This window comes from Diabrotica undecimpunctata, chromosome 9, assembly GCF_040954645.1.
Source record: "Diabrotica undecimpunctata isolate CICGRU chromosome 9, icDiaUnde3, whole genome shotgun sequence".
Taxonomy (NCBI): domain Eukaryota; kingdom Metazoa; phylum Arthropoda; class Insecta; order Coleoptera; family Chrysomelidae; genus Diabrotica; species Diabrotica undecimpunctata.
Genome location: NC_092811.1, coordinates 112,315,107 through 112,338,377, shown reverse-complemented (window position 1 = coordinate 112,338,377; position 23,271 = coordinate 112,315,107). Strand labels below are relative to the sequence as shown.

At 33.3% G+C, this 23,271-nt stretch overlaps 1 protein-coding gene across 2 annotated transcripts in view; it reads left to right on the top strand.

The window, feature by feature from the left end:
• The first annotated feature begins 218 nt into the window (after positions 1–218).
• Positions 219–23,271, top strand: part of TrpA1 (Transient receptor potential cation channel A1) — a 299,380-nt gene continuing 276,327 nt past the window's right edge. For both annotated transcript variants that reach the window (XM_072544022.1, XM_072544021.1), the window contains exon 1: positions 219–464. The gene's annotated coding sequence lies outside the window, so the exon portion shown is untranslated. The remainder of the gene's footprint in view (positions 465–23,271) is intronic.

Genomic DNA, 23,271 nt, shown 5'->3' with positions numbered 1-23,271 from the left:
AAAGAGTATTTAAAATCTGTTTTATTGAAATTAAAATTTTATTTTTCTCCAACTTCATCTTCATGATCTTTAACTTTATCGTCAAATTTTGGCCCTTTTGAATATAAAAAGAAAGTAAGAATCATTTATCGAGTACAAATAAAAATTAAAAAAATTTCATTATAGTAATGTAAGTCACAAGAAGGCGTTTTCATCAACAACACATCCAACTGCTAATTTTCTAATGAATATTTACACAAGCGAGGCGCGCGGCAGATAATTCATTTCGATCGCACATATCAAGATTGCTCTGGATGTGGCAATGTTGATTGATACAAAGCTTTTTCGTTGTAGTGTACAGACGACAAACTTTTTATAAACAAACTGCAAAAAGTGGTATTCGGTTTCGAAAAAAATAAGATAGTAGTGTTGTTACTCATGTTATTGTTGTTGGATGAATTAGGATTGACGTAGAATATTTTAAGGTATGTAAAAACGTTTATTAGAAACTTTTAGATATATAGCTGACATACTCAAAAATGATAAATATGACATTCCAGTACAGTAAATCTAGATTATACGATTATTAAAGTCTTATTGGACTTTTAGGATGCTAGAGCTGAAATTGTTTGTAAAAAAACTGGCTGGCACTTTCTATTGATTTCCAACAAAGTAATCAAGTGTTTAGTAGTATAACTTATCGCTTACCAGTGAAGTAAAAACGATAAACTGAATAGACTAAACGTGACATTTTGAGGTAGTTTACTAATGCAGTAGTTTAAAACAGGGTTTAAAAAAAAATTTGATATTCTTATCTTATTGATCGCTCTAAAGTCATTTGCGGTTACTTTGCTCCTTAATATATAATAGCTACATTATTATCAATATTAAGTATAATTAACATTGACACAATGTGTCATCTGATACAAGAAAATAAATAAAAATAATAATTTAGGCAAATTATCTGTTTTTCTGTCGTCACCTACTACCTTATTGGAATATTATCATTCCATATTTGTCGTGGACTACCTGTGCTCTTCTTCCATTTGGCAACTTATCTCAGGCTATTCTTGTTACTCTGTGCTCTGCCATTCGACTAATGTGGCTGTTGATTCTCTTTTTTTTCGTTGGACCCTTTCAGTAATGTTTTTTCTACATAAGTCTCTAATCTGATAATCCTTCTTCTATCTTGTAGTATTTTTCCGGTTGTTCTTCCTAGGGTCTCATTTCATTTATCTCTAAACTTTTTTTGTAATGGTTGTGTCAGGTCTTATTTCTGCAATATATATCATGACAGGTCAGATTTAACGTATCTGAACAGCTTATGGTCATTGACATGGGTACAGTTTACAATAGTATATATATTACACCTACAAAAGTTTGATGTGAACAATTATTAGTGGTGAAGCTGAACAATAAATCTTAACACTATGCACTGGTTCTTCTTCTTTTGGTGCCTATTTGTTTCGAATATTGGCGATCATTCTGGCTATAATTATTTTATTAACTGATGCTTTAAATATATTAGTTGTTGTTGTGGAGAACCATTTCCTCAGGTTTTTTAACCATGATATTCTTCTTAAAATTCCCCAGTTATCTGTATTTAGTGCCGTTTCTCATTATTTGTCCTAGATATTTTCTCCTTTTAATCGTATACATCACTTCTCTTCTAGAGGAATCATACTGGCAGCAGTCCGTTATTCCGTGTTTGATGAAAGAGTGGCTATTGCCGTAGTGGCGTACTGGAGAGTTTTCTGATTTTATAAGGTATCTATGTTTGGAACGTGTATGCTCTCTTTGTAGTCAGCTATTAACTGATTTTTTTTTCTCTGTTTGTAAATGACATATTGAGGCGAGATAAGTTGGGTTAAACTTTATGCAGCTTAGTTTTTGTTTAGAATAGAACATAGAAGAATATGCTGATTTAGCGGCCTGATCTGCTTTTTTAATTTCCCAATATACCAACATGGGATGAAGTCCAGATCATTATGACTAGTGGATTTTTGGAGAAAATGCATCTTATGGAATGAATCGAGGAAAGAGAATCAGTACAAAGAGCAATTGTTTTACTTTCATTTAAAGTAGGGTGGATTGAAGTCTTTAATGCCCAAAGTATTCCCCATAATTTTGCGGTGTAAATACTACTGCTAAAGTGAAAAGAGCGCAGCCAGAATGGTATACATTCTTGAACCTATCAGTTTAGAAAATTACATCAAATTGTCTTAAGTTAGGGAGGTTTTAAAAGGATTTTCTGAGGATTGAGTTTGTAGTTTCTGTTTTAATAAATCTGCTTAAATCAGTATTGGATATTAGAAGATTGTGCATCTATGGAGCTGTCTTATTGGTACAAATAGCAGCAGTATTTGAAAGGTTAATAGAATCAAATAAAGGAGATAATATTTGTGGTAATGTAATGATTGAATACATTTGCTGGAGGAAACCATAGGGATTGATTAGATTTATTACTAGGTAACTTGGGTTTGCCGATATTCTTACAAAGTCTGAAAGTAGAAGTTGCTGCCTTCTTAAATGGAGTGGTGGCTGTAATGATTCAGCACAAATACTTTGAGTGGAGCTTCATTATATTATTTTTAATCATGTTTAGAGACTTTAATAAGGATCTACTAGATGTCATAATATAAAGAATACTATCATAGTCTAGATTAGAGTCACTAACCACACTCTAGCCAGCCCGTGTCATATTCTCACACCACCATCTTGCAAAATGTGTAGGTAATATCATCATCACGTAGCGCACAACCCTGGGTGGGTCTTGGCTGACTGTACAATTTTTTTCCAATTTGTTCGGTCTTCCATCAACCTAGGGTCAAATGGAATGTTCATTTTCCGGAGATCTGCTTGGATGTTATCTCTCCATCGCATTCTGGGACGTCCGAGTGGTCTTTTGCCTGTGGGAATCTCTTCCCATACCAATTTTGCCAGTCTATCGTTATGCAGTCTGTGCACGTGGCCTGCCCATCTTAGTCGATGTGATTTAATTTCTTGGACAGTATCGGCGTCATTGTAGAGTGCTTTTAATTCGATATTGGTTCTGATCTTATACTGGTTTGTGGTGATGTCATGGCGAGGTCCGAAAATTTTTCTAAGTATTTTTCGTTCAAAGCTTCTGAGCTTTTCTTCGTTTGCTTTGGTCATGGTCCACGTTTCGCATCCGTATGTTATTACAGGTCTGACGATGGATTTATAGATTTTGATCTTTGAACTTCTTGTAAGATTTTTTTATTTTATGAGCTTATCCAGTGCGAATAGACAGCGGTTTGCAGATTGGATTCTGTCTTTTATTTCTTCAGTAACATCGTTGTCAGCTGTGATTACGGCCCCCAGATACTTAAAACGTTGTACTCTTTCAAAATTGAAGGTGTTGATCCTATTCTGTCTCTTCGTGTCATTCTCTTTATACACATATATTTCGTCTTCTCTTCATTAATCTTCAGCCCTACTTCACTTGCTGCTCCTTCCACCTTGTTGAAGATGTCTTTCGTGGACAGGATGGAGTCTCCAACGAGATCTATGTCATCTGCATATGCGAGTAATAGCTTGGGACCTTGAACCGATAGCAATTCTGTTTTTATTTCGGCCGACCTCATGGCTTTCTCTAATACGAGGTTAAAAAGTAGTTGAGATAACGCATCACCCTGTTTGAGTCCACTGTTGATTTCAAAGCTGCCAGACAGTTTATTATTTACACTTACTTTAGATATTCCACCCTCCATACAGACTTTGGTCATCCGAATGAGTTTCTTTGGTATTGAGAACTCCGCCATGGCATTCCGTACTTGGCTTCTTTCTACGCTATCATATGCCTGTCGAAAGTCTATGAAAAGATTGTGTATAGGTCTGTTATACTCCCAACCCTTTTCTAGAAGTTGTCTCAGCGTGAATAGTTGATCTATTGTTGATCTATTTGCCCTAAAACCGGCTTGATATTCGCCTAGGACATTTTCAGCATAAGTGATTAGTCTACTAAGAATGATGTTTGAGAGGGTTTTATATGCCGTGTTTAGGAGTGAAATTCCTCTATAATTCGCACATTTTGTTTTGTCCCCTTTTTTGTGGATGGGCACTATTATGTTTTCCTTCCATCGTGCTGGTACCCTTTCTTCTAACCATATGTGCGTTATTAGCTGGTGGATTTGGCGATGTAGTGCGTCTACCCCATATTTAAGAAGTTCTGCTGGTATATCGTCCGTACCCGGCGCTTTGTGGTTTTTCAGCTTATTTAAGGCCTTTTGGGTTTCTTCAATGGAGGGATTTTTGACGGGCATGTCCGCTGTGATATAGATCTCTTCTTTGTGCTGTTTTTCCTGTATGATATTTAGAAGATCCCTAAAATACTCTTTCCATTCTTTAGTTACTTCTTTACCGTCGATTATCATACGGCCTTTATTGTCTCTCAGGGTGGGGATGGAATTGGTTCTATGTCCCCTTTTCTCAGAGAAAATTGCTTTATAGAATTCTCTGGAGCCTGGTTTGGGCCGGTCTCTCTCCATAGCTTCATATTTTTGTTGTTCATAGTTTCTTTTCTTTGTGCGTATTATTCTTCTTGTTTCTTTTCGGCAGTCGTCATATTCCTTTTTACTTTGGTCTGTTTGCAGTTGTATTCAAGTCTTCCTTACTGTTTGTCTTTTTTCCAGCTGTTTCCGACATTCCTCGTCATACCATATTTTTGCCCTCTTTTGCCTACTCCTTCCAAAGATCTTGTCCGCTGTCTTGGTTATTATTTCGGCAGTCGTTTCCCATAGCTCTTCTATATCATTGTATTCTCTTTCAGAGTTCAAGATTTGTTCAAGTTGTTCTCTATAGTTTTGTTGTTTCTCTGTATTGTGCATTTCGTCCATGTTCCATTGTGGGTTTATTGTTGTTTTATTGTATTTGCGGCTAGATATTCTGGATTTAACTTTTGCTCTGACTAAGTAATGATCTGTGTCTCCGTCTATTCCTCTCAGGCTTCTTACGTCTATAATGTTGTTCCCATGACGGACATCTACAATGATGTGGTCAATTTGGTTGCACGTAATATGGTCGTTTGAGACCCAGGTTTGCTTATGGATATCTTTATGCGGAAACATGGTTGACTTTATTAGCATATTATTAGCTGCTGCAGTTTCTGTGAGTCTTAAGCCAGGTAGGTAATATAACGTCTACAATTAGCAATGGAGGTATAGAGGAACATACTAGTGAAATGGGCAGAGCGAAAAACTCTCGCTTGAATCCGTAGCAGTTTCACGAAAAGTCATTTTCTGACTTCCGACACAGTCAGCATCGTCCAGTTATAGTTGAGGCAGGTACACAAATAACTTTAATTACTTTCATTTTACGACCAAGACGAAATCTCAAAAGAGCCAATTGGATCAAATTCTAGGTAGAGCTAGGTAAATGCTTAGGATGTATACATGCCCGACTTGAGTTCAATTCAATACCATTTACTGGTTTCGAGTTTTCAATGATCTGTGGTAAGTATACACAAGTTTAATTATCAGATTCTTTACAGTCTTTATAAAAACCTGTATTATCCCACAGGAATTTAAGCGTTCAAAAATAATTGCTATCCTAAAACCATGTAAACCACCTAACAGTCCCAAGAGCTACAGCATAATAGCTCTGCTGCCTGCAACTTACAATCTTCTAGAACAGCTAATCTATAACAGAATCAACACAGAATTATTCGAGATGATTCTTGTTGAAAAAGTTGAGTTTATACCCAAAAAAAGCTGTGCAGACTAAGTACTATCACTTACCATCCAAATCGAAGTAGGATTTAAAAGAAAACAAAGAAAAAAGAAAACATTTATTAATTTATCAGTAGCCTACGATACAGTTTGAAGAGATATGCTAGAAAATGATACAATATACTAAAATTTACATTCAGATATGTCTTAAAAGACATATCCAGATAGACTAGGCGGGATCTGTAGAAATTCAGACCATAATGGACATTTTCCATAGGAAGCTATTTTTTTGCTGGAATCCCTTCAGGATGTGCCCAATATCGATAATCACGATATGCGCCAGTCGCAAACCCTGTGCTAAATTTTTTATTTAACAAAATCTGAAAACAATTGAAAATTTCTCATGTTTTTGCTCTTATTTTCGTATATAATTCGGAAAATATTGATCCTAGAGAAAAAATTATACGAAGTTAAAAGTTTCGTTATTCAATTTTACACAATATTTCGTTAGCTAGAAATTGAAAATTTAATATTTATTGTTGAAAAAATAGTAATAATTGGAAAAAAGTACAAAAAAATGAAGTTAATCCTTTAAATGTTTTCGACTTTCTAAACTTGACTTACAAGCTCCATATTCCGCCTAGAAAAACTTTTTAATATGTTTAAAACGTGTGCTAAATTTTGTTAAGATCGGTCGGATAGGTTTTGCATAATAATTTTGCAATCCAGCCTACTGGAAAAAAATCGCAAATTTTAAAATTTATAGTAGGCCCTAAATAAGGCCCTCAGATAGATGCAATTTTTTTTACATATAAAAGAAGGCTTAAACTTTCAAACGCTTTTTGGTAAATTCAAGTCGGTTCACTAGGAGAGCCTAGAAAGTTTTAAACATTTTTTAGGCTTATAAACAAATTGAATAACTTTACGAGCTTTAAACATATCAATTTCAAAATTTATACACTTAAAGATCATTAAAAGACGTTTCTTAAAAAAAAAACGATACATTCGGCTTACTGGTTGCCGAGATATTGAAGGTCCAGGGTCAGACCTGAAGATTCTTGTCCTTCCAAAAAAAGAAAAATACTTTAAAAAAAATTATTGAAGATTGATTCAAAATAAAGTTTATTTATGAAAAAAAAATTTTTTTTTCGTTCGCCTTTGTTTTAACAATTTAAATTATTTATTAACAATTTATAAATACATATTTGTTTACTAAAGGTAACAATTTACTTCAATGTATAAATTGCAAGCTCAAAAAAAATGCATGAAAAAAAATGCAATTACTTGTTTAACATACAATTGTTTATTGCAAATTTCCCAATTTTGCAATTAAAAATGGTATTTGAAAATATGATATTTGAAATCCTTGTCGTCCGAGACATCGACTCAAAAAAAAGAGGAAAATTGGTTAACAAGAAGCCGAGGTAATGCAATTTTTAGCGCGCTCTATGATTTTGAACTCGCCGATTCACATTTCGAGTGAATATCCCCCACCACCACCTCTCATGCATTCCGAGCGATATTTTACGCGAAAACGGTTTTTTATTTTTCTTTTTTATGGATGTTGCCATAAAGCGCATTACGTAAAACTTTTCATATAAATTGATTCATTTGATTAAAAACGAGCCCTCTATCACTTATGGTTACACGGCAAATGTATGCCAACTTTGACCTTTAATATCTCGGCAACCCGTAAGCCGAATGCATCTTTTTTTTAAAGAAGCGTCTTTTAATGTTCTTTAAGTGTATAAATTTTGAAATTGATATGTTTAAAGCTCGTAAAGTTATTCAATTTGTTTATAAGCCTAAAAAATGCTTAAAACTTTAAAAAAAATTCTAGACTCTTCTAGTAAACCGATTTGAATTTTACAAAAAGCATTTGAAAGTTTGAGCCTTATTTTATGTGTAAAAAAAATTGCATCTATCTGAGGGCCTTATTTAGGGCCTACTATAAATTTGAAAATTTACGATTTTTTTTTCAGTAGGCTGGGTTGCAAAATTATTATGCAAAACCTATCCGACCGATCTTAACAAAATTTAGCGTACGTTTTAAACATATTAAAAGGTTTTTCTAGGCGGAATATGGAGCTTGTAGGTCAAGTTTAGAAAGTCGAAAACATTTAAAGGATTAACTTCATTTTTTTTGTACTTTTTTTCCAATTATTGCTATTTTTTCAACAATAAACATTAAATTTTTAATTTCTAGCTAACAAAATATTGTGTAAAATTTAATAACAAAACTTTTAACTTCCTATAATTTTTTCTTTAGGATCAATATTTTCCGAATTATAAACGAAAATAGGAGCAAAAAAATGAGAAATTTTCAATTTTTTTAAGATTTTGTTAAATTAAAAATTTAGCACAGGGTTTGCGACTGGCGCATATCATGATTATCGATATTGGGCACATCCTGAAGTGATTCCAGCAAAAAAAATAGCTTTCTATGGAAAATGTCCAATCCAAAACAGATCCCGCCTAGACTAAGAGGCATATATAAAACTTGTTATACACAAATATTATATAAGCGTGTTTTCCGTCTATTCTTGTGTTCTTATTTCTCCATGTCACGTCTCGTAGGCATACTGACAAGTACGTTGCTTTATTAGCTAATATGCGGGTTCCTTCGAAAATGTTTGCGTTCCCAGATAGGCGAATTTCGATATTAATTCAAATATTTCTTCGTTTATTACAATTTTACATCTCACTGGCCCCCTAACGAGAATAAGGTAATTTGTTTTTTATGTCGATATTTTTAGGTTAAATTTTTCTGCTTTAGCTTTCAAAGCGTGGACCATTTGTTGTAGATCATCTTCATTATTTGATCTTATTACTGCGTCATTTGGGTAGCATAGAATCTTTACTGATTTGTTGCTCATTGTTTACCCTGCTACTGACTTTTTTACTTCTATTATTTTGTCCATTTAACGTTAAGTTAAACAATGACGGGCTCAAGCTGTCACATTGTCTTATACCTTATTAAATGTTAGCTTTTTCCATTAGTTGGGTTCCTATTTTTATTCTTTTTCTGTGATTGAGTTTATATTCCTTATTATCTGTGTTATAGTGGCTGTTATATTCTCTCTGTGTAAAAGTCCACTCACATCTTGTAGTCTAATACATTTATAGGCTTTAGTGAGGTCGATAAAACATGTGAATACAGGTGTATTAAAATCTACTGCTTTCTCTCCTATTTGTCTTATTATGAATATGGCATCGACAGTTGATCTGTTAAACCGAGACCCTTGTTGTTCTTCGCATATTTAATATTTTCTTATTATTTTTTCAGCAATTATTTTAGTCAATAATTTTAAACTGGTGTCAAGCAACTTAGTAGCTCGATAGCTATAGAAAATGTCACACTAAGAGTGCAGTACGGGTAAGATACGGCAATGCTTTTCTTATGGAGAATAAACGCGCAGGGTTGTCGGTTTTCTCCAGCTGTTGATTGCTCATTGTCTCACAGGATCGGCTTGGATAAAATGCATCTGCCGGCAGTACGAGTAAAATATTTTATATCATGTATACGTATACAGTAGAATAAAAAGGCATTGATGAGTTATTGGCAACGAAAACTATGAATTTTGCATATAAAACGTCAGCATGAGATATACAATTGAATCATATTCATAAGAGTAACATTTGAACACTTCTTTACAAGAACAACATACAATAACTGTAGTTTTAATGTTTTACATAAAATAAAAAAAACCTACATAATTTCTAGGAAAGAATTTGGAAACTTGGAAATGATATTATTTATAGATATTATATATAATATTCAAATTTACAATTCTTTCATAGAAATTAGATTTTTTCTATTGTATGTAAAATATTAAAAATACAGTTATGTTGTTTCTATAAATAGGTCTTCATTTCTTTTGTAAAACTTTTGCTACAAATTACCATCATTAACATTATCACCTAAATATGGCCATAAACTTGTTTGTCATAATTAGTATTTGATAAACTCCAAGCTTTCCCTATTTCACCCCCTACCCATCCTTAGGGTGAAAGTGCTTTTGGAAAACGAAACTACACTTCAAAATTTAGTCCGAGTTTCAACAGAGAGCATGGAGTCCCATAAGTTTAAATCCGGTGAATTATTTAACGGTTGCGCTAAACTCGTAGTGTTAAATGTGTTGTGTTTTTTACAAAATAAGGAACAACTTAATGTAAGTGCTGCTGTAAGACGTACTTCGTTGATGACTGGTGTTAGCGAAAGAAGCATTTACAATTTCAAAAAAGAAAAAGAACAGAGTGGAACGTTGAAATCGTCAAAAAAACGTAAAAAACGAGTGTGTCAATTAAATTCTAGAATATTCCATATGAGGAGGGTATAAGAAGTATTCTACGGAGAATTGTTCATTGTGAATTTTTCATGAAAAATTTGCCGCCATTCTTAAAGCATATACATAACTTCATACAAGGTAATGAGAATATACAGCCGTTGTCTCTTTCTACTTTATACAGACTTCTGAAAGATATTGGATTTGTTTATAAGAAACGTGGCCGAAGAAGCATCATGGTTGAGAGAGAGGATATTATTCATTGGCGCCATAATTATTTGAGAACTATACGACGTTTGCGAAAAGACCATTGCAATATCATATATTTGGACGAATCGTGGGTTAATGTTGGCCAATCTATAAATTACGAATGGTGCGATACTACGATACAAAACAGTCGTGATGCTTTTCTCAAAGGTTTAAGTACTGGCTTAAAAGCACCTACTAAACGAGGTCCACGATATGTTTTATTGCATGCAGGTTTTTCAGGAGGTTTCCTTCCTGGCACACAGCGTGTTTTTCTGGCAAAGAAAAATGATGGCGACTATCACGATGAAATGGATGCCGCATATTTTGAGTCGTGGTTTAAGGAGACATTAATATCAAATTTACCAAAAGAGCTCCCGAATAAAGCTGCAATCAAGGAATGGCTAGTGGAAAAAGACATTTTTTTCGAGGAGTGTTATTTGAAATCCGAGCTATTAGAAGCAGCGCGTGCTTTTAAAGATCAATACGATAAGTATCATCTTGATGAGTATGCTTCACAACATAATGTTTATATTTTAAAGCTTCCTCCATATCACTGCGAATTGAATCCTATAGAAATGGTGTGGATCCAAGTTAAGCGATATGTAGGTACCCATAATACCACTTTTAAAAACGACGAGGTACGCCAGTTGATCGACGACGGTTTCGCACGCGTCACAGAGCAAAATTGGCGCAATTATGTCACTCATGTTGTTGAGAAAACGGAAACTGAGATGTGGACTGCGGACAACCTGCAAGATGACGTAGACCAATTGATAATACACGCGAACACAGGAGAGAGTAGCGAAAGCGAATCCGACATCTCGGATGTAGAGGACGACTTTAGTATAATTAATTGAATATCTGTGAGTAACCTCGATTATTTTACACTGTATAACCAATAAAATGCATTTACCAGCCCAATCAGAGTATGGGCTTTTCGGATATTGGGCTGGGTGCACGGAAATCGAGTTCCCGGAGGTTCCACCCTATATATTTATAGCTATCAAGAAATGTAATTTAAAATATATTTGTTAGTTTAATAAATGTTAAATAACTTACACTATAAACCTTATACCTGCTCATCTGGTCAAGTGTGGGCAAAGAAAACCATTATCCCATATGGAATAACACAAGGTTTCGCTGAAAACTACCAGGTTGCTATGCCAAGGAACTAGGTAAACTTATGTTGTGTGTAAAAAATGCGAGACTGCATTATGTTTTAACAAGGACAAAAACTGCACTTCAGATTTCCACAAAAAAAAATTTCATAGTAGGTGTTAAAATTTCGCAGTGATTCAAGTGCGCAACTTTGTTTTTTTAATAACATCGCCGGGATTAAAAAATGTGCAAAGCTTTTTCGATATTCCCGTTCCTGATAATTTTTCACATATTTACAAAAGAAAAAGTTTTTCTTGGATATTGGGCTGGGTGCACGGAAATCGAGTTACCGGAGGTTCCACCCGGTATATTTATAGCTATCAAGAAATGTAATTTCAAATACATTTGTTAGTTTAATAAAGTATACAGTTTTATAATAAAATTCTCGCTAAAAACTTAAGGTCTTTTTATTCAAATTCATGCCTCTTATTTGGCTACTTGAAGGCAATTATTCTATCAATATATTATTTTATAATAAATAACAGAGCCCGGCGTAGAGATCTGGGTACGGTTCTGTGACTACCACTTGGACCTGTTTGTATCGCCAAGCACAAGGCGTGAAATCCGGCAATTATGCATTCCTATATTAGCCGTACTGCACTCTCGGTGTGACATTTTCTATAGATGGGTCATTTTTGTCTCCTTTTTTGTGTATAGGGGTCGTTATAATTAATTTACATTCCTTTGTAATGCATTTCATTTCAAGTAGCTTCTGAAATATTTTTGTAATATTTTCTGTTAACGCTCTTTCTCCATATTTTAGTAGTTCATTCGTAATCGTATCCAGACCTAGGGCTTTTTGGTTTTTTAATCGTCCTATATTCTTTATTACCTTTTCTTCAATTATTGTTACCAGCTCGTCTTCTGCCTTTCCATCTTCTTCATGGATTCCCCTATTTTCGTCCTTGTAAAGCTATTCTATATACTTTTTCTAGCGTTCTCCTTGTATACTGCTTATGTTATTATACTCGTTAATAGCTTTTTTCCTTCACTTCACCATCTTCCACACTTTTCCTTGTGCATCGTATAAATCACGACAATATGTTTATCACTAAAATTGAGCCACACAGCAAAATAATAAAATAGCATGCATCACACAGAAGCCTCCGGGTTTAAACTAACCACATAAAACATGGTTTATGCTTAATAAAGTTCGAGCACAACATAGTAGGTACGCATATTCTTTACATCAATGGGGTAAGCAACCATCTCTAGTTAATAGTATGGTTCAAGAAACTCACTTGTATAGGAACGAAACGATGAAGATCTAGATCAAAGAATACAATTTTGTGAAATAATGATGGATAACTGCCACCGAAACCCTCTCTTAGTTCAAAATATTATTTTTTCTAATGAGGCTACCTTTATATTAAATGGCGAGGTCAACCGTCAGAATTTTAGATATTTTTTTTTTATTAACACCTGTGCGGTGTTTGTATAGTGCTAGCTGGTCACAAATAACCAATTATCAGTTATTTTCTGACCTAACATAATAACAGCAAATGATTAAATCTAAGGCTTACCCTATGGCTTAGTCTTATTTTATCTATTAACTAATGCACTACAACTAACATGCAATAATTTCACAGCACTATACTCTGCTTTTAACACTAAACTGTTACACATTTACACTAGCTCAAATGGTTTTGTCCTTATGAGTCTTCTCTTTAGTTCAGTGTTGTCAAGAAGCTGGATTGTCTCGACATTCACATGACTATGCAGCCTCTGCTCGTGACTTGCTGCTGTTCTCTTGATTATTTCGATCACGGTTTCCATACCCAGGTCCTGGTGGAGGTTGCTGTTACGGATATACCAAGGAGCATCAACAATGTTTCTCAGTACTTTGTTTTGAAATCTCTGGATAATATGTATATTACTAGCTTTGGTACAGCCCCAGAGTTGGCACCCATATACCCATACTGGCCTCAGTACTTGCTTGTAGATGGATAATTTATTATGAATTGATAATGTTGAATTTTTTCCAATCAGCCAATACAATTTCTTATATCTAATATCAAGCTCCCCTCTTTTCTTTTTGACATGGACTTTCCAGAGCAGCTTCGCGTCTAGGGTGATGCCCAAGTATTTTGCCGATGTTGCATAAGGAATTTATTTGTAAAGTTAACGTGTGCAGATTTAGTCTCATTCAATTTTATTCGCCATTTTCTGGTCCAGTTATGTATTTTATTTACTGATAGTTGCAGCTTATCAGTCGCTTTTTCACTAGTGTCTCCTATCGCCAGTATGGCTGTATCATCCGCGAAGGTGGCAATAGTATTTTGTTCTAGCTCTGGAATGTCACACGTATACAATAGATACAGGACCGGACCTAAGGCACTCCCTTGTGGCACGCCAGCTTTGATCTCCCTTAAGTCGGTGTAAACTTCTTGTTTTACTCTGAAATATCTATTCGCCATGTATGATTTCAAGATTTCTGAATACTATTTAGGCATGAACGTTCTTAGTTTATAGTTTAAACCGTCATGCCAGACTTTATCAAACGCCTGTGCTACATCCAAGAAGATTGTAGAGCAGACTTTATTTTCTTCTAATGTTTTTTCTATTATATTCGTTATTCTGTGAACTTGATCTATAGTGGAATGTTGATTTCTGAAACCCAATTGATGATTTGGTATAAGATTTTTTCTTTCTATTATTGGTTTTAATCTTTTCAATAGAAGTTTTTCAAATAGTTTTGACATCACCGGAAGGAGTGATATTGGTCGATAGGATGTCACTTCATTCGGAGATTTACCTGGTTTGGCGATCATAATTACTTCGGCTACTTTCCAGAGTCTGGGAACATATCTCAATCTAAAAGCAGCATTTATTAGGTGTGTCAGCTTAACTATGGCTTTTCTTGGTAATTTTTTTAATAATTCGCCTGTTATGAGATCATATCCTGGAGCTTTCTTAGGATTTATATTCTCTTTTATCTCTTTTAATACTTCTCTAAGTGATGTAAACGTTATTCTTTCTTCAGTTTGGAATGGTTCTTCCCATCTCAGTTCTTCACCATCATTGTGGTTGGGTTTGAACGTGCTTTCTAAATGATCTGCAAATCGTTCTGCTTTCTGTTCGTTACTTCTAGCCCAGTTGCCGTTTTCCAACTTGATAGGAGGAGAATGAATAATTGGTCTCTTCATTCTTGTTTTTACCTTCCATAAAGAATAATCTGTGTTTTGGTCAGATGTTAAATTACTTAAAAAAGAATTAATTGTTGAATTTTTTATATTATGTATCTCCCTTTTTAGTTTTTGTGTAGATATTATTAAGTGTTGTGTTAGATATTAAGAAAGAGAAAACTCCAACTGGATGCGGGAACATCATACACAATACCTGCAAAAGGTAAACGTATGGGCCTGGCATTGTAAGAAATATAATCATCGGACCCTACTTTTTCGAAGGTAATTTAAAGGGCCAGCATACCTTCAGTTTTTAAGGGGTTATCTCGTATCTATATATATATATATATATATATATATATATATATATATATATATATATATATATATATATATATATATATATATATATATAAGCGAGGTTCCTACAGCCTCTGCCACTTCTCGCATTTCGACCGCCATCGTTTTCTGTCCATCCTGCTGCTTTACCGTTTTTTTTTTCGATCTTTTGAGGGCATCGCTTAACTCTCTGGTTGTTATCTCAATTATTTGCGTATGTTCGGATATTTATTCCATTTCGATCTCTTGGAATTTACATCTATCCTCTGTCAGTAAGACCTCGTAATGGTGTTTCCACTGTTTTAGATCTATTAACTGTAAGTTAGATTTTTCTTTTCCTTCCCTGCGGAGAGACTTTATCACCTTCCACGCTTACCCAACTCTTGTTACACCCATATATCTATCCACCTCTGCACATCTTCTATCCCACATCTCATTTTTACTTTTCACTACTTCTCTTTTTACATCTCGATTTAATTTTTTATATATATTGTGATCTTCCTCCTTTCTTGTTGACATCCATTTCTAATAAGCAGTTTTCTTCTTGTTTACTAACGTTTGCATATTCTCCGACCACCATTCTTGATTTTTTGTTTCATGTTTGTCTTTATACCCCAAAGCTTCACTTGCAGCCTCATGAATGCATTATTTTAAGTTACTGGTATAATTCTTCCTCTGATATATTTTCTCGATCCACATTTTGTAATTTTGTGGCCAGTCGTAATTTGTGAAGAAATTTCGTTGAATCTTCTTTTAAGTTTTTTAGGTTATATTTAGGGGATGTTACTTCTTGTCCCTTTTCTATATTCAGTACCTGAGTGTTATTATTTTTGCGATAATTAACTATCACGTTGGCCATAAGTAAACGATGGTCGGATCCACATTCTGATCAACGGTATACCCTTACGTCAGTTGTTTTTAGCTGGGAAGTTTGACGTTGGATTACATAGTCGATTATCGAGCGCAGATTCCTAGTAGATTGTATCCATGTAAATTTGTGGATGTATCTATGTTGAAAAAAGCCATTCATAATTTTGAGAGATATTGTTTCAGAAAAATCTCTGCATTCCGTTGTCATTGGTTATTTGTTCCCCATATCTTCCTACGACTCTGTTATTTTCTTCTCTCCGTACTCTGCCGTTTAAATCTCCTAGTATAAAGATTTTACAGTTTTTTTTTTAAATTCAGAGAGTATTTCATTCATCTTGTTGTAGAAATCGTCTTTACTTTCTGGATCTGCATCTTTATTTGGAGCATACACTCCGACAATTACGATGTGGTGCCCATTCTTTTTCATTTCCAGTATTACTGGATAATGGAAATACTGGAAATCTCGTACCTACTTTAGTTAATTTATTCTCCAGTAGAATTAATTCTGGAGGTTTTGATGAAACTTTATGATTTTAATAGGATGGTGCGTCTCCGCATTACTCTGTATATGTTCGAAAGTACCTAAACGAAATTTCTCCGAACAGGTGGATTGGAAGACGTGGACATATTAAATGGCCAGCGAGGTCGCCAGATCTCAATCCTTTGGAAAATTTTATGTGGGTTATTTAAAGAATGTTGTTTATAAAACGAAACCTGACTTTAAAATAAGAATTCGTAATGAAATAAACAATATATCTCAAGAAACCATAGACAAGGTTCTATAAGAATTTGTACAACGTTTGGGTTACTTTTAAATACAACAAGGACTACAATTCGAACATTTAAGATAAAGTCATGTATTAACTACAGGATTACTTTTAAGTTATTTATTATAATTTATTTATAATTTATTAATATTAGAAATTAATAAAAATTAATATTCTAAGCGCATAACTTTCAAATTATATCCTTTAGACAATCAGTTTTATACTTTTTGGAATCAGCTTATTTTTATCGATCTAAATATGTCCTAAAATACAGAAAGTTACATTTAAAAAAAGAGCCGTTGACGTCATCACCTTAATGTGTATCACATTGTATAATTTGTATAATGAAATTTTATTGTAAAATGTGGAACATTAAACTTAAAAATCGGCGTGTTTCAGAATTATTTAAAAAGGCGTTTCATTTAGGAAATATTCCATACTTTACGGACACACACTATATATATATATATATATATATATATATATATATATATATATATATATATATATATATATATATATATATATATATTTCAAATTATTAACTAAAAGTGTTCAATAACAATTTTTCATATTTAAATCTTCTCCAACTGCTAACTCATGATATATTTTTGCAATTAAAACTTCTCATTTCAGTGTACATATTATAAAATAGTTGTTACATATTTAACCCTTAATTTACATATTTAACCCTGAATTTAATGGGTTATTACAGTAGTTATCGAATACCAAACCCAAAACTTTATAAATGCGTCATAACATTTTTACTTTTTTTAACGATGAGGTATCTGTTAACATACGATATAGAAAAGGGTCACGCAATATTACCACAATATTAATTGGACTACAGCAATATACCCAAAAGTTGTAATTAATACATAGATTTGATTAATTAAATTCCTTGTCAGGGAATTGTGTTGTATTTCGGAGTAATCAGTTGATATAATACTAAACGGGTTTGTTCCTGTTATTGTTGTGAAAATGTAGCTCTTTAATGGAAAAACATTGTAAGTATATTAGCATACTGTACTGCTTTGCAATGTTTTGTTTTCTTTAACCATCAATCTGGCTATATAATAAAATAAACTGCTTTCATGTTTAAGTTTTATTTCCACCGATTATATTAGATTACTACAAAGTACAAATTCAAATACTCTCTCTTAATATTAAATCCTATCTATCATCTGTCAGTTCTCTACTTCTTATTAGAAAGACGACAGAAAGGAGGTTTTTAGCGATTCACAATACCCTCCCTCGTTAAAAACCTTTCAAGCATAGAAAATTCTTAAATGTAGAGAAACTCATTACAGGTAGGCCTTTTGTAAGCCCATCAGCTTGTTGCTCTTTAGAACTAACATACCTTAAATCTAAAATTCCCTTCTCTACACACTCAGTAACAAATCGATACTTTAAATCCATATGCTTCACTCTCTTGTTATTTCCCTGATTTTTCACAAGTGCTAAACACCCTTGGTTATCTTCAAAAATTGTTATTTGTTTTACTTCAATATTTAAATCAATTAATAATTTTCTCATAAATAAATTTTCTGTAACACAAGCACATAAAGCTACTAGTTCAGCTTCCGTTGTTGATAACGTTATACAGTTTTGTTTTCTTGTTACCCATGATACTACATTTCCAAATAACTTTATTACATAACCAGTAACTGACTTTCGATCAATTCGGTCACTTCCCCAATCAGAATCTACAAAACTTACTATTTGCTGTTCATTTTTCCTACAATATTCCAAACCCACATTTTCAGATCCCTTTAAATATCTCAATACCCTTTTTAAATGAATCCATATTTCATCTGATGCCTTGTCTTGGTATCTAGAGAAATAATTAAGAGCGAAACATATGTCAGGTCGACTACCTAACATAAGATACATTAAGCAACCTATTAATTGTCTCACAGGTGTATTTGAATTATTATTATCACTGCATGTCAAATTCAATTTTGGATCTATTGGTATAGAAGTAGGATTGCAAGAATCCATACCAAACTTTCTTAAGATCTGTTTAATATATCTTGTCTGACTAATATGTAAAATACCTTTGTCTCTATCATAGTTTATTTCTAAACCAAGAAAATATTCAAGTTTACCCTTATCCTTCAATTCAAACTTTTTCATTAACTGCTTTACAATATAGTTTATAAAATCATTATCAGGACCACAAACTATTATATCATCTACATAAATTAAAATATATGTTGCAAAATTATCATTACTTGTAATATATAAACAAAAATCATTCTCGGACCTTATTAATCAAATTTCAAGTAAATAAGTGTTAATTTCTATGTTTCAACATTTTGATGATTGTTTTAACCCATACAATGCTTTATTCAATCTATATACTTCATTTTTACATTCTACTCTCTCTGGCGAATATATATCTTCGCGAAGAAGTCAGAAGACTTCTTCTTCCAAAGTTCCATTCAAAAATGCTGACTTAATATCTAGTTGTCTGAAATAAAATGAAAATTGATTTCCAATAGCCAAGATCGTTCTAATGGTGGTCATTTTCGCTACTGGAGAATAAATTTCTTCATAATATGTTCCCTTTTCTTGTGCAAATCCTCGAACTACTAATCGAGCCTTATATTTATCACATTTGCTCTCATCAAAAGGTTTAAAAGTATATACCCATTTCGCATCCAAAATATTCTTTCCAACGGGTTTTTTATCGACTATGTCCCAGGTACCATTTTTATTTAACGAATCAATCTCCCTTTCCATCGCCTTAACCCAACAATGTTTATCATCCCTTTCTTTTACTTCTTCAAATGACTGTGGCACATCTTCAACCAAATTCATGGCACATAGAGCCATATAAGTCTCATAATCTTCTAACCATTTTGGTGGCTTTATATTTCTATTTCCTCTACCTTCTGCTCGACTTGTGCTCTGTTCTTCATTTCTTACTTTTTCATTAATACTAACTTGATCTATTTCATTTCTGCGGTTCATTTCCTGTTTTGCAATGTTGTCTACCCTATCCATACCTTCATCACGTTTGCTCCTATCTTCTCTGCCTTCATCTAGTGTTGCCAATCCTTTAAAATAAAATTCATTTTCATTTTAAACCTTATATCCCTGGCAATAATAATTTTGTTTTTAGTTGTATTCCACAACTTATAACCTGTAGGTGCATAGCCCAACATTACACATTTTCCTGCCTTATCATCAAACTTACTTCTCAATTCGTCAGAAATGTGAGCATAACAAGTACTTCCAAAAACTTTTTAATTTCTAACATCTGGTTTTTTATTGTTTCATATTTCAGCTGGTGTAACGTCTCCGTCCAGGCTTTCCGAAGGTGACCTATTTATCACATAACATGATGCCCTTATAGCTTCTCCCCAAAAAGACTTAGGAACCATTGAAGCATTCATAATGCATCTAGCTCTTTCCACCAAAGTACGGTTCATCCTCTCTGCCTTACCATTTTGTTGAGGTGTGTATGGTACTGTATAATCTAATAGAATGCCATTTTCTTTACAAAACTCTATATTCATTTGAAACATATTCACCCCCATTATCACATCTTAATTTAGAAACCTTTGAATTAAATTTTGCTTCTACAAACCTCAAATATTCCTTAAATTTACTGAAAACCTCACTTTTATTTTTAATTAAAAAAAGCATAGTAAAATTTGAAAAACCATCTATAAAAGTGACAAAATACTTACAACCATCAATTGTTTGTGGACTGATTGGCCCGCACACGTCAGAATGTATTATTTCTAAAATTCTATTACTTTTTGTCCTGGTTGAAAAAGGTAACCTTGAAAACTTTCCCTGTATACATGGTTCACAAAAATTCACTCCGCCAATATGTACGTCCTTGTTTATTCCATCAAGTAAATTCTTTTTAATTAATTTTTCTAGTGATTTAAAATTTAAATGTGAAAACCTTTCATGCCATCTAATAAATTCTTTATTTTGGTCATTTTGGACAGAGTAACATTTTTGTTGAACTACTTCAAAATTTATTTTGTATAAACCATCTCTTTTACCTAATCCTATTAAACAACCGTTCTTAATTAATTTTACAATACCATTTTCAAAAATTACAGTAATCTGAGACATTTCCAATCGTTTTACAGAAAGTAAATTTTTTCGTAACTGTGGTACATAAAAAGCATTTTCAATTTTACATTCTACTTGTCTACCACATACATTGCTAAAAACATTAATATTTCCAATACCAACTGCAGGTAAATAGTTACCATTTTTTGCTAATGCTATATCTATAGGTTTATCCAAAATTACCAAATCTGTAAATATACTTTTATCATTTAGTAAGTGATCAGTACATCCTGAATCAATCACAAATTCTAAGTTATTCACTGTTTCACTATTAACTACATTTTTACCTATTTCAGTTATAAAACATACCTTAGACACTTCATCAGTTATATCATCAATCTCATGTGACCTATCCTGCTGTTGGGTGAAGTTGCTTCTATGCATTCCTCTGTTGTGTTGTAAGTTTCTCGTACCTCTGTAACTGTTACCTCTATTTGATCCATTTCCTCTAAAATCATCCTGAAAACCTCTTTGACTCTGAAAATTTGATCTGTAATTGTTACCTCTATTTGACCCATTTCCTCTAAAATCATCCTGAAAACCTCTTTGATAACTTGTGGATAGTCTTGCTCGACATTCTCTTTTATAATGGCCTCTTTTTCCACATCTATAACAAGATGTGTTAACATTGAAAGCAACTTGTTCAGCACCAACTACTCTACTTGTTCTTGCACCTAGGTACCTCTTTTCTTCTTCACTCAATAACCTTTTCTTTACCTCTTCATATGATAATACACCAGACGCTAAATTTTCGATAACTGTTACCACTGTTTCATAGGATTTTGGCAAAGTTAACAGCAAATTACATATTATATCTTGATCTTCAATTTTTACCCCAGTGGCTCTTAACTGTCTAAGGATTTCCTCAAATTCACCAATAAATCGTTCCAATGACTCACCCTCTTTCAATTTCATGGACAGCAACTTTCTTTTTAGGAACAGTTGTCCTGGTAGACCCTTTTTCTCATATTTTTCTTCTAAACTTTTCCACATATGGTACGCCTGTTCTTTGTCCCGCAATATCTCTAATTGTGCATCGGAAACACATTGAACAATTATTGATTTGGCTTTATTGTTCATTTTTTTGAATTTTTTCATCTCGTTCTCACTTAAACCTGTTGTGATTGTTTCGCCTTTTACACACTCTAATACTTCATTTTCTGCCAATATTATTTCCATCCGAAACTTCCATGATAAGTAATTCTCACCTGTTAGGGCCTCAATATTATACATTTTTCTTTGTTCCATCGTGTACATGTGTATATAACCTCTATTCGCTTTTTGATACCTTATTATTATTTTTCATCCGTGAACTGCGCCCATAACCTTTTGTTTTCTTTAATCATCAATCTGGCTATATAATAAAATAAACTGCTTTCATATTTAAGTTTTATTTCCACCGATTATATTAGATTACTACAAAGTACAAACTCAAATACTATCTCTTAACATTAAATCCTATCTATCATCTGTCAGTTCTCTTCTTCTTATTAGAAAGAGGACAGAAAGGAGGTTTTTAGCGATTCACAATACAATGATCATATCATATCTATAGGTTTATTCTATTTTAAATGAAAGTGTAAAAGCTAGTAATGTAATATTTTATTTAATTATCGGATTATTAATCTTCTTCTTTGAAAATTGTGCAAGGTGGCCGATTATTATGTAAGATTGAGGTACATTTTGATTTTTTGGATTGACTTTGGTCTTCTTCTTCTTCTTCTTCCTACTTTATAAATAGGCAAAATGCCTGTTTTACTTCGGTTTTTAGCCTAAATTGACTTTGTCTGATCATCTTTTCCTCGGTCGTCCCAATGATCTTCTTCCATTTGGCGATTTGTCTCTTGCTATTCGTACTATTCTATTTTCTGTCATTCTTTCGATGTGTTGATTCCATTCCACTTTTCTTCTTTTGGTCTACGCGTTTATTTCCTCTATACCACATCTCGCTTGTATTTCCTCACTTCTTACTCTGTCTCTTAGAGTTTGATTTGATTTGATTTTTCGTAAGACTTTGATTTCTGTTGTTTCCAGTAGTCTTTGTGTTTTCGCCGTATCTGCTCTTGTTTCCGCTGTATACGTCATTATCGGTCTTATTGTTGATTTATATATCCTGGTTTTCATTTCCGTTGTGAGGTATTTGTTTCTCCAGATTATGTTGTTGAGACATCCTGCTGCTCTGTTTGCCATGTTCACTTGTTTTTGTACTTCTTCTTCCACTTTTCCGTAGCTTGACAGTTTTATTCCCAAGTACTCAGTTTCCATCACTTGTTCTATTATTTTGTTATTTACGACTACTTTACATCTTCTCTGTTCCGCTGATATCACTATCGCTTTAGTTTTCTCTGTTGAGATCTCCATGTTGTATATGAGCGCCGTATCTTCGAATTCTTTAATTAATCTTTGTAGGTCATCTTCATTTTCGGCTGTTATTATGGCGTCGTCGGCGTAGAATATTATCCTTATTTCCTTTTCTCCCATTCTATATCCTCTTCTTTTTTTAACTTTCTTTATGATTTCATCCATTATCAGATTAAATATTAATGGGCTCAGCGAATCTCCTTGTCTAATGCCAGTTTCATATTTGATAGGCTGTGATAGTTTTCCTTTACATCTTACCATAGCTATGTTATCTTTATATATATATTCTCAATGGTTTTTACTAAATCCAGTGATATTTCCTTTTCATATAATAAATGTATCGCGTCCC